Consider the following 13,746-nt stretch of genomic DNA (forward strand, 5'->3'; position numbering starts at 1 on the left):
CCCGAGCCGCGGGAGCGGGGTGCGTGACCCGCCGTCTCGGCAGCCGGGCCGGCCGGGCCTCTGGCGCCCGAAACGCGGAGCGGCTCGCTTAGGTGCCCTCCCTTGGGGCAGGGGAATTGGGACCCCCCCGGCTGGAGCGCTGCCTGTGACGGCGGGCGCGGCTTTCATTTCCATTCGCGTCGCAGACGCGAGCCCCTGATACCTGTTCGCTTCTGCGGCCGAACCGTCCACGGAATGGGGGGGCGGGGGGGGGGTTCAGCCGCCGCAGGGAAATGAAGTGGAAGAGGCACGTCCAGGGGGACGGTGGGGGCGGCCGCCCCTCGTGCGAGGCGTTGGGGGGATCGGGGTGGAAGCTGGGCGGCGGGAATGCTTCCTTGGAAAGGAAGGGGAGGAAAAAAAAGACCGTAAAGGCTCCGGTGCTTCGGGTGCTGGGGTCGCTTCCTTTCGTTACAGTGGCAGCGCTTGTTCCTCGGCTTGGGCAGGTTTCTCGGCGAGTGTCTGTGTGGTGCTTGGCACAACAGGATCCTCATCTCGGGGCCTTAGGATGCTGCTGTAAACCGGATTATAAATACTTGCAAAATAAATAAGCTCTCGCATGCATGCTCTCGCTTTCCATCCTAGCCTCTGCTTTGTGAACAGCTGGTTGTAGTGCTGGGATAAAATTCTATTTTTCTTACAGGTTTTCTCTTACAGCTTTTGTTCTGTGCATTTAGTTTTGTTGTCCTAGGAAAGGCTTTTTACTGATGGGTTTGGGAGGTTGCAGCAAGCTCCTTATCCTTTTTTGAAAAGTTATTTGCTATGTAATTAAAAAGTACTATTTTTCTAACACTCCATTTTTAACTGTGCCCCCTCTTGGGTAAGCAGAACTGGCTTACACTTACACTTCCATAGACAGAAGGATTGTGGGGTGTTATTTATTAACTGTGCTGTGCAGAGTCCATATCTCATAACTTAGAGGGCCATTTATAACAGGTTGCTTTTGGCAGCTCTGGAAGATTTACTTGCTGTCTTGTGTTCCTTGCAGGAAAAGCCTCTCCTGTTTGCATGGAGAGCATCTCTCCAGCCCAAGGACTTTCTGGTGGGCGGGCTTGGTGCTAGGAAGGGTCCTGCTTTCTGCCTCCATTGCCTGCCTGTGGTGAGCAGGGGAGGGCAGGTGGGGAGGATTAAGCTCTACCACCCAGGTACTCCCCTTCCCTGGGAGTAAGTATGGAGTTGTTGCTGTCACTGGGAACACCTCCTCTGTAGGAGCAATTAAAGGCGCAAGATAACAAAGCATGTGGAGGGTACAGCTGTGAGGACCTGGGGTGGTAGGAAGCGTGCAGGGCACTGAAACGATCAGGACACGTTAAGCTGGAAAGTGGAGTGGCTGCGTGGAGGTGAAGCAGGGAGCTGTGAGCTGAGATGCTACATTTCTAATGCAACAACTCTGTGCAAGGTAGAGGTCAGGTCTATATGCGCACAGCCCTGTGACTTTCTTTCCATGTCTGTGGATGTAGCTTGAGCTCATAGTATCAGTCTGCCAAGAGGCAGAGAGTTTCTCAGCTGTATTCCTTCAAGACCTGTATGTGCATGATGCCAGCGCTAGGGAAGAAGCATTTCACTCCTTCAGAATAAGAGGCCAGAACATGTCCTTTTATTCCTTCTCGCTTATTGTTATGTTTGGATTTTTATGTTGGTTATTTTGACAGGCATGTGATTCATATTTCTTCCCCCATCTGTCCTGGGTCCCCCACTGGCTGTCAAATGTCTTCCCATTTCAGAAAGACTCTGACTTGCAAAACTTAACACAAAGATAACCCTTACAGCTGGTGGTGTGGGAGGGGTGTCCCAGCTTGGCCCTTAGAGCACAGGTTGCATTAGCAAGGTAGACAGTTGGGAAGATTATAACCAGCATGTGAATGTGTTCAGATATCTGTGAACATCCATGCTGTCCAGTCTTCCTTTTCATCATACAGCAACGGGGAATGCTTCGGGAATAAAAATAGATGCATGGAAAAGCCTATATAAGCTGAAATCTGTGAACAGCGCCGTGTTATCTGGGAACTGAAACACTTTCTACAGTGGAGCTCACATTTCAGGCATTGCCTGCTCTTCTCCTTCCTCCCCTGCCTTTCTCTTGACACACCTCAGATTTCATTGTCCCCATAAGTAGAGCCAAGAGCTGTCTCCTCTGCGATGCCGGGCTGATGCAGCCCAGCCAGCAGCATCTCCGAACCTGGTGGGTGAGAGCCGGTGCTCCTCTGGCTGCGTGAGGTGGGCCACGTGTAGAGGCAGATGGAAGGCAAAGCTGGCTGTCATGTTTGCCACTCGTGAGCTGACCCCCTCTCTTGCACCAGCACTGCAGCCCAGGTGTAGCTCTGGGGTCCATGTGCAGGTGGGTTTCTTTCCATCCACGGTTTGTAACTGCTTTGTTCTGCTCTGCTGTCAGCAAAATGTATGGCTGAGATTTGGTCACTGCTAAATTGGAACAAACCAGCTGCTTTTGGAGGTATTTTAGGATTTCTCCTCTCACGCCGGTGGTTTTGGAAAGCAGAAAGCTAATCTCACGTTTCTCGGCTGCAGTGTTGTTACATGTAAGGCTTTTGCATGAGACTGAGCCACATGTATGCTTGGAGAGAATGCAAAAAGGAAACTGATTTGGGGAAATTAGTTCCAGTGGTGCCTGCGCTTTTGGGAATTTCAATCTTAGCTAGTGTGCTTGCTACCTTCAACCTCAGAGGTCCCAATAAGAAACACACACACATTGTGATATTCATAAATTCAGTGTCTTATTTGACAGAAAATAAAATACAGGAACACAAATGCAGAAGCACACATATTTTGTCATAGGGTTCCTTAAAGATAGTTGCTGTTAAAACAGGATTTCTACTACAAGTGAAGAATGGTATCTTTAGTCAGTCCTTTGTTAATATAACAACTCTCATTTCATCAAATGGGGGCTATATCTCCAGGGATTCCTCTGACACAGGTTTCCCCCAAGTCTGGATGATTATCCAATTACAATTCTAAGAAAATTACAGCAAGGATAACTGGCTAAAGATAGAAGTCTCTGAGAGCATTAGGGAAAGAGAAGGAAAGAGTGTGAAAGCACGAGAGCTTCATTTTCTCTTTGAGTAAAATGTGGAGAATTATGCCAGTCCTTAACTTTTGCAGTAAGTGGAGTCAAGGTCCCTGGTGTTGAGTTTGGACATTCTTTCTTTCTTTCCTTCTACTTCTCTCTTTTCTTATATGCCGACTCCATATTTAATGAAAAATTTATGTTGATTTTTATGGTGTCGGTATAGATTTACATGTGTTAACAGAAAGGGAACTGTTAACTTAAAAGCTGTGTTCAGGGCAGACAGTAAGAGTATCCTGGGCTGACTGAGGGGAGTGGTAGGTGGCTTCTTCTACTGGGAACACCAGGGAGTTGCCAGAGAGCCATTACCTTGGAAATCCCACCCAGAGCAGGGTCATCAAGAGCTACAGGCTCTTCCCAGCTCTTTCTAGGTGTCTGTAGAAAGAGACTATATTATCATGCCTGGAAGAGGAACTGGATGGTCATGTACTCCCATCCCGTGCCCATCATGGGTATTGGGACCCTTGAGCTGGCAGGGGAGAGCATCCTGTTGGTTCAGAAGCATTTGAGGCTGCCCTCAAGCCCATTCATCTTCTTTATTGCTAACACCTTGCCTAGGCATGGCTGGGCAAGCTTTACTATTTAACCTGTGCAGCTTTGCATCTGGCCTTCAGCTTCAGTCAGTGTGGCCATGGGTCAGCAGCTTGTCTGGGTGCAAGCTGGGAGCTCTTTATTGCAGCCTGGAAATACCCTGGAAAAAGGCTGGTTGTTAGCTTTGCATGAAGCTCCTTGGACAGTTTTGTTGTGCAACCGAAAGACAAGGATACAACGTGAATCATGCACTTGCAGAAATGCTTAAGAAGCTCTTCAGCTTTACTAAGACGAGGTATTATCAGAATTAGACAAAGACTTTAAAAAAAAGGAAAAAAGAAAAACTAAGTTTTAATACCTCTCTGTCTCTTTAACTAGAAATGCTGCTATGTGTTGGTGGAATTTTTTGGAGTTTTTTTTTCGTTTGGTTGGGTTTTTTTTCTCCCCCTTCCTGGTTTTGCTTAATCCCTTGCGTGACTGAGGTAAAAGTGTAATGCAGTATCTTGTCTCTCTTAGGCCTGATGCTGTCCACTTATAGCAATGTAATATTCTCAGATGTTCAGAGAATGATCTTATATGTTCGATCAATTTGTCTGTAAAATCTTGCAAAACTATGACCTAAATGTTTATCGTTCCGCTGATAGGATGCTGTGGAGCTGTTTAACAATGTATTTGTAACAATAATACTGCTTGGTGAGAAAGATGTGACGTTTCCTTCTCGGAGGGATTTTTTGCCTCTTTTTTTGCCTTTTTCTGCCTGTGATTTGTGGTTATAGTTGCCTTTCTTTATCATTTTACCTTTTGTCTTGGATGTAAATAAAGAGCTAATTACAGTTAATCTCAGTGGAAAGGAATGAAATTTTTAAAGAGTGAAAAATAACTCCCATCTGTTAGATTTGCAGCAGCATTTTGGGGTTTGCCTTCTACTTGGGAGAAAGCCAAAATTTATCTTGCTCAATTTAAAGTTTTCCTTGCAATATTTAAACTGGATTTTTAATCATTTAAAAAAACAAACAGAAATGGAAAGAGCTTTTCAAATTATGTTTGGCCATGTTCTTAACATGCTGGTTGCTAAAACCCGAACAGCTCTGTCATATTCTGGCTGAAATGAGTTGAAATCACACTACCAGATTCCATAGGAACAGGTTTGAGACCTTATTCTGGAAGAGCATCTATTTTTCATAGTAGTATATTGTGTTTCTGTGATTCCCGTTTGCTGGGGCTCCTTGTGCCCAGCCAACCAGCCCTGAAATTACTTGTTCCAAGGGAGCTGCTGCTTAAGTAGGTACCCACCACGCAAAACTTGGGTTCTGAGCCTGTCTGAAATAGTATGTGGTACATTTAGCCCCACCAGCTCCAGTGACTGGTGAGCTCAGGGAATTAATCTATACTTCGCACTCATGTACTATCTTTCTTTTCAGTGTTTCTAAGCCCTTTAGAGATACTAAGATGCACAGCTGTGGTGTGAGGTGGGGGGAGGCTGTTATAAATGTGGCTGGAGAAACAGAGGCACGGATTTAAGAATCCTCTACTAATGCGCTCCGTTCAGGGTCAGCCATTTATAAGCGCTCAGATACCTGATTATCAGGGAGGTGCAACATTTTTTTTTTGTGTACTACAATTGGTGATTGATGCTTCTGTAGGTTTCATGTAGATTAATGAGAAACCCATATTGCTACCCTAAACTGCTACGCTGTTTTAGAATCTTCAGCCTTAGAGACTTACAGGAGCATAGTAAATGGCAGTGGCAGGAGCCCTAATTTCTAATTATTTTTTTCTGAGGTTAGCCCTAAAAAGCAAATCTCACAAGGAACCAAAGGTAAAACAACTTCACTGCCATCCCACCACAGTATCATCCAGGGCCCCACCTACATAAATTTATCAGCTATCTGTTGATTCAAAGCTCTGTGATCTGTAGAAAATACTTATCCTGACAGTAAGAGCCATAAAAATTCACTCTAATACAAATAATCGGATTTGTTCTGTTGAGAAATAGCTGCCTCCCCCTGTTGCTTTAAGCACAGACACCTCGCAGACCTGGTTTCTAAGGAGGGATCTGGATAATGGGAGGGGGATGTATGTGTTGCTGCCTGGCGGGGTAACATTGGCAGGCTGTGAAGATCTTGTAGGGCACCCAACCTCTTTGAATGAGCACAGATGTGCTGCTGGATTACAGAATATGTTGCTTTAGCAAATTGTCTGGTTGCAGTTGAGCCAGACAAGGCTGATGGTTTGGGGTGACTGAAGGATGTGACAAAACATGACTCCACAAAACACTCCCAGTCCCTGTGGACTGGATTTGTCTTTCCCCCTCATCCATTCTGTAAAAATAGCTGCAGCCTTGGTGCACTTACCTTTCTTCACCTTCCTCCTTCTTTCTTATGTTGCTATGTGGACTTTAGGGAGACTGTTTAATTCTGGCTCTTTGAGAGGCTGCACACATGGACACCCCTGACCCGAGGCTGTGGAGAGGTGGAAATGCTTTTCTCTAGGCTTTTTGTGTCCTCCTCTTCTCCCATGGCACGGGGGAGCTACGTCCTTGGCATTGCAGCCCTGCTGAAAGCCAGGGTCCTACCCTGGGTTGCGGCTATCCAGGAAGGCAATGTTTTCCCCTTTCTAAGCCACCCCTGCTGCCTTGTCTGCCAGGTGCCAATGATGTAGTTGTTGATGAGAGGAGTCCAAAAGCAAGAGGTAAACTCAACCCAAGCTTCCAAAGACAGCCAGTGATTGCTTCCTCTCAATGCAAAAAGGTGAGCCAGCCCAGGGCTAGCATCAGTGCAGATGTGAGAATATGAAGGTGTCTACTTCCTTCAATGCCAACATTGAAAGTGCTCTGAAATGAAAAGTTTGAAGACTTCAGATTTTTGGTCCTCTGAAGTAGGGTTTTAGCACAGAGCGGTATTTCCTTTTGTCGCTGCTCCTTGTAGCCTTTGGAAATGTCAGCAATGCATATATTGCCTTTTGTTTGTCATTCAGCTGGAGAAATGAATTCATTGCCCTCATGAGATCAATCATATTCTCCCCAAATAATTAATATTGATGACAATCACAGCATACTGCTGCCTGCAGCTCCCTCTCAGCCTTCCCACTGTGTAGGTGCTGTGGGTCAACAGAGCGGTCCTCGTACGAGGCTCCTGGACTTGAAAATTCAGGGTGCCATTGTTTGAAGGTTGAATTTAGAGCTGCACTGATGGGGTCAGTGCAGGCAGAGCCCGAGCAAGTTCCCTGTGATGATGCAACCTAGTATTTGCAGAACAAAATGTTAGAGACCGGTGGAGCAAATGCAATACACGTGGCATACAAAGGATTGTCTCATCCTGTTTCTCGTCTCCTTTTTTTCCTCCCTGTCTGTACCCAGCTTTTTCTAGTCCCCTTTGTAGAGTGCAGCTGTACTGCCCCGACCAGGAAGGGGCAGGCATGCAGAGGAAAGTTGCTCTGATAGTTACTAGGAGGACCAAGCGGGTGAATTGGGAACATGGGGGCCCTTGGGAGAGCTGGAAGGACCTCCAGAGAATGCCTTGTACGTGGGCTGTTGTCCTGAGGCAGGCAGGTAGTTCCTGGGCTTTCAGTGCCTTTGGTGTTCCTTTTTCTATTGCTTTAAATTTTGCTGTGGATTAATGTGTAAAGCACACAGAGCAGCCTGTCTGAGCTGGAGGAGAAAGAATGAAGCATCTTCAAGTCTTACTCTTGTTTGCTTTTTCTTATAAGGCTAAATGGAATTACATTAACATGATTAATATGTGCCAGATGTGGAAACACTGTGTGGGCCAAACTTGAAAAAGAACTCTGCTGACTTGCTTTTACCCTTGATTATGTTGCTTGTCCCAGGATACCTGGAGTCACTTGAAGAAATCCTACTCTTACACCGCAGGCAGAGTTGAAGATCAGGTCTTCACCACTGGCAGCAGCATGGGTAAACCTGCTAGCGGTGCTGGAGACGTTGCAGTCTGCCTGGGGATTTTGTGGCAGCGGCAAAGTAAAAAAGATGCTTGGAAAGGGGAGGGAAACACAGTGTTGTGCTCTGGAGCATGATGGTGCTTGGAGGCTTTTTGCCTGCTGTGTCCCGATCTGGGAGAACAAGAAGGGGAAGATGGTGGCTGAGTATAGAGCAGCCATCCTGGGAATCTGATCTGCAAGCACTGAGGGCTGTAAGGGGAGGAGGTGAAGTGAAAGAGCAGGTATATAGCTGGCAACAAGGGCTTGAACTGAAGAAACTCTTGGAGCATTTTTTGAGACAGAGAACCTATTGCAGCTAGGGCTCAGCAGGGCTGGGTGTAGCCCCTGTTGTGGCAGCGGGGATGTACAGTGGGGCTGCAGGGCGCTTGGTGGTGCCGGGCTGGGCTTGCAAGAGTCATGCTTCTCCTGGGAAAGCTGCTCTGGGGTTCAGGAGTCCGGTCCTGCAGAAGGCAGTAAGCCCAGCTGATAAACCTGCTTAAGTCTGCATTGTGTTCTCTGGGTTTAGAGATTTGGGCTGAGCTAGCTTGGGGCTGCAGCTGTGTAATCTGTTGCGCAATGTGGATGTGCTGTTACGTCTGCAGGGACAGTGGAATAACATTTTGGGGAGGGCAGTGTGGTTGCTCACATCTAAAAGCCATTAAAAAGGTCAGGAGGCAGAATGTATAAATTAAATGCTTGTTCTCAGATGTCTCCAGGTGCTCATGAGAGTTAATCAGAACTCTTTCAGTGAGGGAAGAATCTCACTCTGGATTCCTTAAGTTTCCTCAGGTCTTTGAGCCATGTTGGCTGCGGATTTCTTTTTTTTTTTCTGTGCAAAGATTAGTTTGTCAGTTTATTTTCCAGTAGCGCAATATGTGGGTATTTCTCCAAGCTCTCCTTTCACTATAACATCACCATCTAAAATAGAAGCATTGTGTCTGGCTTCATGGAAGGTCTCAGCTCTCTTTGAAGCTCTGTTGGAAGCTTTTCATTCCCCGGCTATTCAGACTTAAAAAATAGACTGTCTTGGCTGGATACCTTTTGCTTGAGCACAGAAGTGCTCTTGTAGATTGGTGTTTGAACTGCTCAGTGCTCAGCGTGTATGCATTTGTAATCCGTGATGTTTGATTTCATAGCTGTGGCTCTACCTGCCCCTTTTCAGCCCACTCCACAGATCTCTTGGTGCTAGTCCCAGCTGTTTATTTGTCTTGTCCAGGTGTGCATATATTTCAGGGAGGTGACAGATTATTGAGCTGGTTTATTTTAAATGTATGAAATGCAGCATGCTCTGCCTGCTACGTAGCTGCCAGAGTATAATCAGCGGCACCCTGGGCTTCAGCAGAGCAGTGTGCAAGGTCTGTAGGATTTCTGCTTTGCCGAGCCCTGAGAGGACCCCAGGAGAACTGCTGAGGGAGGGAGAGGGTACTGACTTTCTTCAGACATATTTTCAAGCGCACATACACCCCCCTTCTCTCCACATGTCTGGATTGTACTTTTTTTCCTTTTCTCTTGAGAGAGGGAAAAATAGCTTCTTCCTCAGAATTCTGATTGTTAGCCAGATCTGTTGAGCCAAAAGGATGCCAGGAGATGGTGTCTAAATGCCAACAGCAGATCACAAATTCCCTGCCTGGCAATCACCTTTGTGCCCCAAACATTGGCACCGACAGTGGCAGATCTTGCACTACCAAGGAAGCTCCCAGAAATGACCTGCTGTAAATGTCTCCCTGCTTTTTCCCAAGCTTCTGAGCTCAAGGGGCTGCTGCCTGCTTTGCTCACAGGAGCTCTTGGTGCCCTTTGAAGGTCAGCCTTGCTTCTGCGGTTCACGCTGCTGTGTTGAAGGAGAAATAGCTTGGGACGACCTCCTGGAGTGACCCCAGAGTGACACACTGCTGAGTTCATTCATCCCCATGTTGGGGATTTAGTAAAAAGTAATTAAAAAGTCAGCAGGCTGCAGCCCTTGGCCTGGATGTGCAGTGCAGGAGGCCAGGGAGGGGCAGTGGTGGGTGATGGGCAGCTGGAGCTGCCTGGGATGCCTGGTGTCATGTCCTCAGCTGGCAAAGAGCTGGCTGAGCCACTGACAGAGAAAGCTGTTCCCAGATATTTTTGGTTGGATGAGGTTTTTTGTTTTGTTTTGTGGTTGGGGGTTGTGGTTTTTTTGTTCTCGGTTGTTGTTGGTTGGTTTGTGGTTTTTTTTTTTTTTTTAATTGTTTGGCTTGGGTTTTTTCCTCTTCTGGATGCTTGGTAGACCTGGGTATAAAGCTGTGCATAAGCACTGTAGCCCCCCAGTGCTGGGAGTCAGTGCTTCCAGGTCCTGTGTGACGATGGCCAGCTCTGGCCAAGGAAGACAAAAGATGCTGTGTGCTAGCGATGGGGGAGACCTCTCACCAGGGCATCTTTCCATCTGACTCTCTCTAGTTCATTTTTCTTTTTCTCTCAGTTCTGCAAAAGCAAGTGTTTAATATCTGCTGTGATTCTAGCTGGTGAAAAAGTTTCATACTGCTCAAATCTAAACCTTCCCTTTGGTTCTGATTATATAAATTAAACTTATGATAGAAACATTTCAGAACAAAATCCTTTCAGCCTGCTCTGTTGTCAGGCACGTGATAGCCTGGTGATTGCACCTACCCTGGCAAAAGTGGGACTTCAGCATCGATCTCTCAGGTCCGTGCCTTGGATGTGTCACCATTAGGTGCACTGATTGGGCCACACTTAAGGCTCCCACAGTATCCCTGATTGCGGGCCAGGCTTCAGCCCTGGCTGATTCCTGCTGAATTGTGCCTGGCTTTTAGGGAGCTGCTGCCAAGGCAAATTGGGCTCACTGCCCTTAGGAGAGATGTGGATGTGTTTCCGAGGACGGTGTTGGGGGCCCTTTGTTGGTCAGTGTGCCTGTATTTGAAGTGATGACTGTGGCGTAGTGTGTGCTGGAGCAGGGAAAGTGCTCTGAGCCGCTTATGGAGTTCATCATCAAACTGCTGCTGGTTTCCTCCCCTTTCTGATTCTGGAAGCTGGCTGGGAAGGGGAATTTTAATGAAAATGCTGATTCCTCCTGGGGAGAAAAGGCTGGCTTTCCAAAACTCGTCACCTGTCTTTCTACCCACATCTCTGGAGATTTCAGTGTAATGTTATGTCGCTCAGGAGGGCTGTCTGCAGGACTGGCCAGCTTGCTGTCGGAGTGGCTCTGCTTCGGGCAGGGGTACAAGTGGAAATGCTGATGCCGTAGCAAAGGGCAGTGCTGTGCAGTGCCCAAATGGCCTCCGGAGGAGAGGCAGGGTCAGAGAGACGCCGCACAAATTCCAGCTAAGTGGCACCAAGATGGTTTATGCTACAGTAATTCCTCCCTTTGTCTGACATACTCCCGTACATACTGAAAAGCAAAAGTGTTTCCTGGAGGGCTGAAGGGCCTTTTCCCACTTTCCATTAGTGTTTTTGCTATTACTTTTCTGCAGCTGCTTTTGCAGACTGCCTTTTGTCTACCTTTTGGATTCTTTGAATTTACTTGGACGGTATGTCTATTTTCCCCATAAGAAAACCCAGCAAACTCATTGAGCAGCCTTTTCCAATGCTACTGTGTGGCGATGCAGGAACCCAGGGCTTGTGGGCACGCAGTGATGTGGGAGTGGGGGAGCTGTATTCCTCTCCTGAGCACCAGCCCCACTCTGCAGCCCATAAGCCTTCAGCCCCAAGTCCACGTGGTGTAGAAGCAAAGTGCTTTCTAAGCTAGCCCACCCTGATTCTGTGCTACCTTTTCTGTGTCTGCATCCCTCTTCCTGGGGCCAGTCCTGTGCTCTTGAATATTTTTGACTCAGAGGGGCCTGGGACACAATTACAAAAAGAAAATAACATGTAAAAGTTGATTTGGCTGGTGTTATTTTTTTCCCTCTTTATGAAACAGCTTTATTTTAAATGCCCTTTCAGCCAGAGCACTTAGTGGCAAGGTTTTGAAGGGCACTTTTGTTCTGTGTGCCATAGTGTGACTTCTCAGTGAAAAGCAAAAAAGCTGTCAGCTCTCCCTAGGTGCCGGTGGTTAGGAGGGACAAAGGCGTTTTCTTGGAAAATGCAGTATTGTTCTGTAGAATTGGTACAGTGTCTTTGAGAATAGGTGTACAGTAGTTACTTTGAGTGCAGTTCTCTTTGTTAATTATTTGACAACTGTCTTGGGTTTTATAATTGTTTGGAAAATGTGTAGGCTTTGCGGGGTCCATGCTGTTAAAGGCAGGAGTGAACAATTCCTTGCCTAGGTCTGTTTGGGAAGGGTGTTTTATTAAAAGGTGTTTTCATCGGGGTTTTTTTTTCTGACATAAAGGCCACTTCTGGCCAGTAGCAAATGAAAAACGAAACCTTTCCATGAGCTGTACTTTTAAGAAAAGGAGACACTTCTGTGATACTGTCTCCCCTCACCCCACTTTTCTTTGCTCCCCAGTAGACAGACAGTGAAAGTTTGAAGAAGATGCTCAGGAATGAAAAGGATATAATTTCTAACTTGAAACAAATGAACATTTCAAGTTCTTTAAAAATTCTAGCGACAGCAGTGATGGATCATTTTCCCCAACTGCTCTCTGAATTATTATTACTAAAATGTTAATTTATGGAGACATTAAGAACACCTTGGAGTATATTGGTCTCATGAGAAGTTCCTGGAGCGCTGAGGATCTATCACAGCTCTCCAGCCTTCTGGCTGCTCTGATTGCCTGCTTTCTAGCTGTGGTATGATTTCTAAGCTGGTGTGCTCTTCCTCACTAATTTTATTCCTGGCTCCCTTTAGTGTTTGCTTTTTATTTGATTGTGTACCAGAGGTGAGATCTGTGACCTTTTTGGGTGGACACAGTTGGGTGAACCCCTCTGCTGCAGCCTGGGGTTTGTGCTCTCTGGCCTCTGGCTCCTGTTGCAGCCAGAGATGCTGGTGTTCCAGTGCAGTGGCACCGAATTGTGTGAGAAGTTAGTCTGGCACCAGTGGAATTGCATCATACGCAAGCAAAATGTCAACGTGCTTTCTGACTTCACGAGACAAAGCAGCAGGTTGCTGGAAGAGGCCGAGAAAGCTCTTCTGTTCCTGGCAAGACTGGGGTGGGTTGTAGTGCTGTGGCGTCAGGTTCTTAGGGCATTGCAATACCCACCCCCTCTCTCTGTGACTGAATGGGTGCAGTGCTCTTTTTCTGGTGTCACTGGCAGGCTCACATCCTCCCTGGGGAGAACGGACAGCATTGTGTGACCACAGGACTTGTGTGGGAAGACCTTTTTCTTTGGGACATATCACAGATTTCGGGCCATTTAAACCTAAGCATCACAGTGCTGGTAGCACTAGTACACAAGAATTGGTCCCTGCGCTGTGTTAGTAGTATGAACTGTCAGGTCCTGTGGCATTAATAGATTTTTATTTTTGGTTTTTTGTTTTTTTTTAATAATGATGTGCCACAGGAATGGAGCTAGACTGCAGAAGCCATCCTGCCCAACAGTCCCCTCTATCTTCTTCACTGTGTGTGTGAGCTTGCCGTTTCTTTACCGAAGGGGGAGAATCCTCTTCTTTCATCTCAGCTGGCAAACGCTGGCATGGTCAGGGCACCCAGGAGGTTGTGACAGCTCCCCTTGACCAGCCCTTGACCCTGTGCACGTGCCTTCTGCACCCCACGTGTATTCTGTGTAGTGTGGGAGCAGCCGGGGCTGTCGTCAGCCGAGTCCTGTTCCTGTAATGGAGAAATTGTTGTAATCTGACAGGCTCTGTGTCCATCCTGTCTCCACCGATAAGATCTCTGGAGAGCCTGGAATGAACCAGAAGCGAATCACGCTGTGTAGAGCTTCTGATTTTATAGCTGGGTAGAGCAAGAAACAAGAATTTTCATACTTGCAGACAGAGCATGGAAAGCTAGATACCTTGCTCGTGGGAACAGAGACCTGGTGGTTTTTTGGAGCATGTTCTTACGAGCATAGCTAATGGATGTAAATATTAGCTTGCTGCAGAGCTTGTGTATCACTGAGTGAAACGTAGTAGTTTATTTTGGCCTCGGGCCACGTAAAAGGCCTTCCTGTAAACAAGAGAAACTCATCCAAAGTCAGTAGTTGTTCCTGCTTGCTTCAGAGCTGAATTCGGTGTGATTTGTGCAAAATGCAGGAGAAAATCACTGGAAAATAAGGTTGAGCTAGGACACGCTGTACATTTATCTAAT

At 46.9% G+C, this 13,746-nt stretch overlaps 1 protein-coding gene across 3 annotated transcripts in view; it reads left to right on the top strand.

Annotated features, from left to right (window-relative positions):
* Positions 1-13,746, top strand: part of IL1RAP (interleukin 1 receptor accessory protein) — a 45,285-nt gene that overhangs the window by 517 nt on the left and 31,022 nt on the right. The gene's annotated exons all lie outside the window — the stretch shown is intronic.

Source organism: Falco punctatus (assembly GCF_963210335.1).
Source record: "Falco punctatus genome assembly, chromosome: 13".
NCBI lineage: Eukaryota > Metazoa > Chordata > Aves > Falconiformes > Falconidae > Falco > Falco punctatus.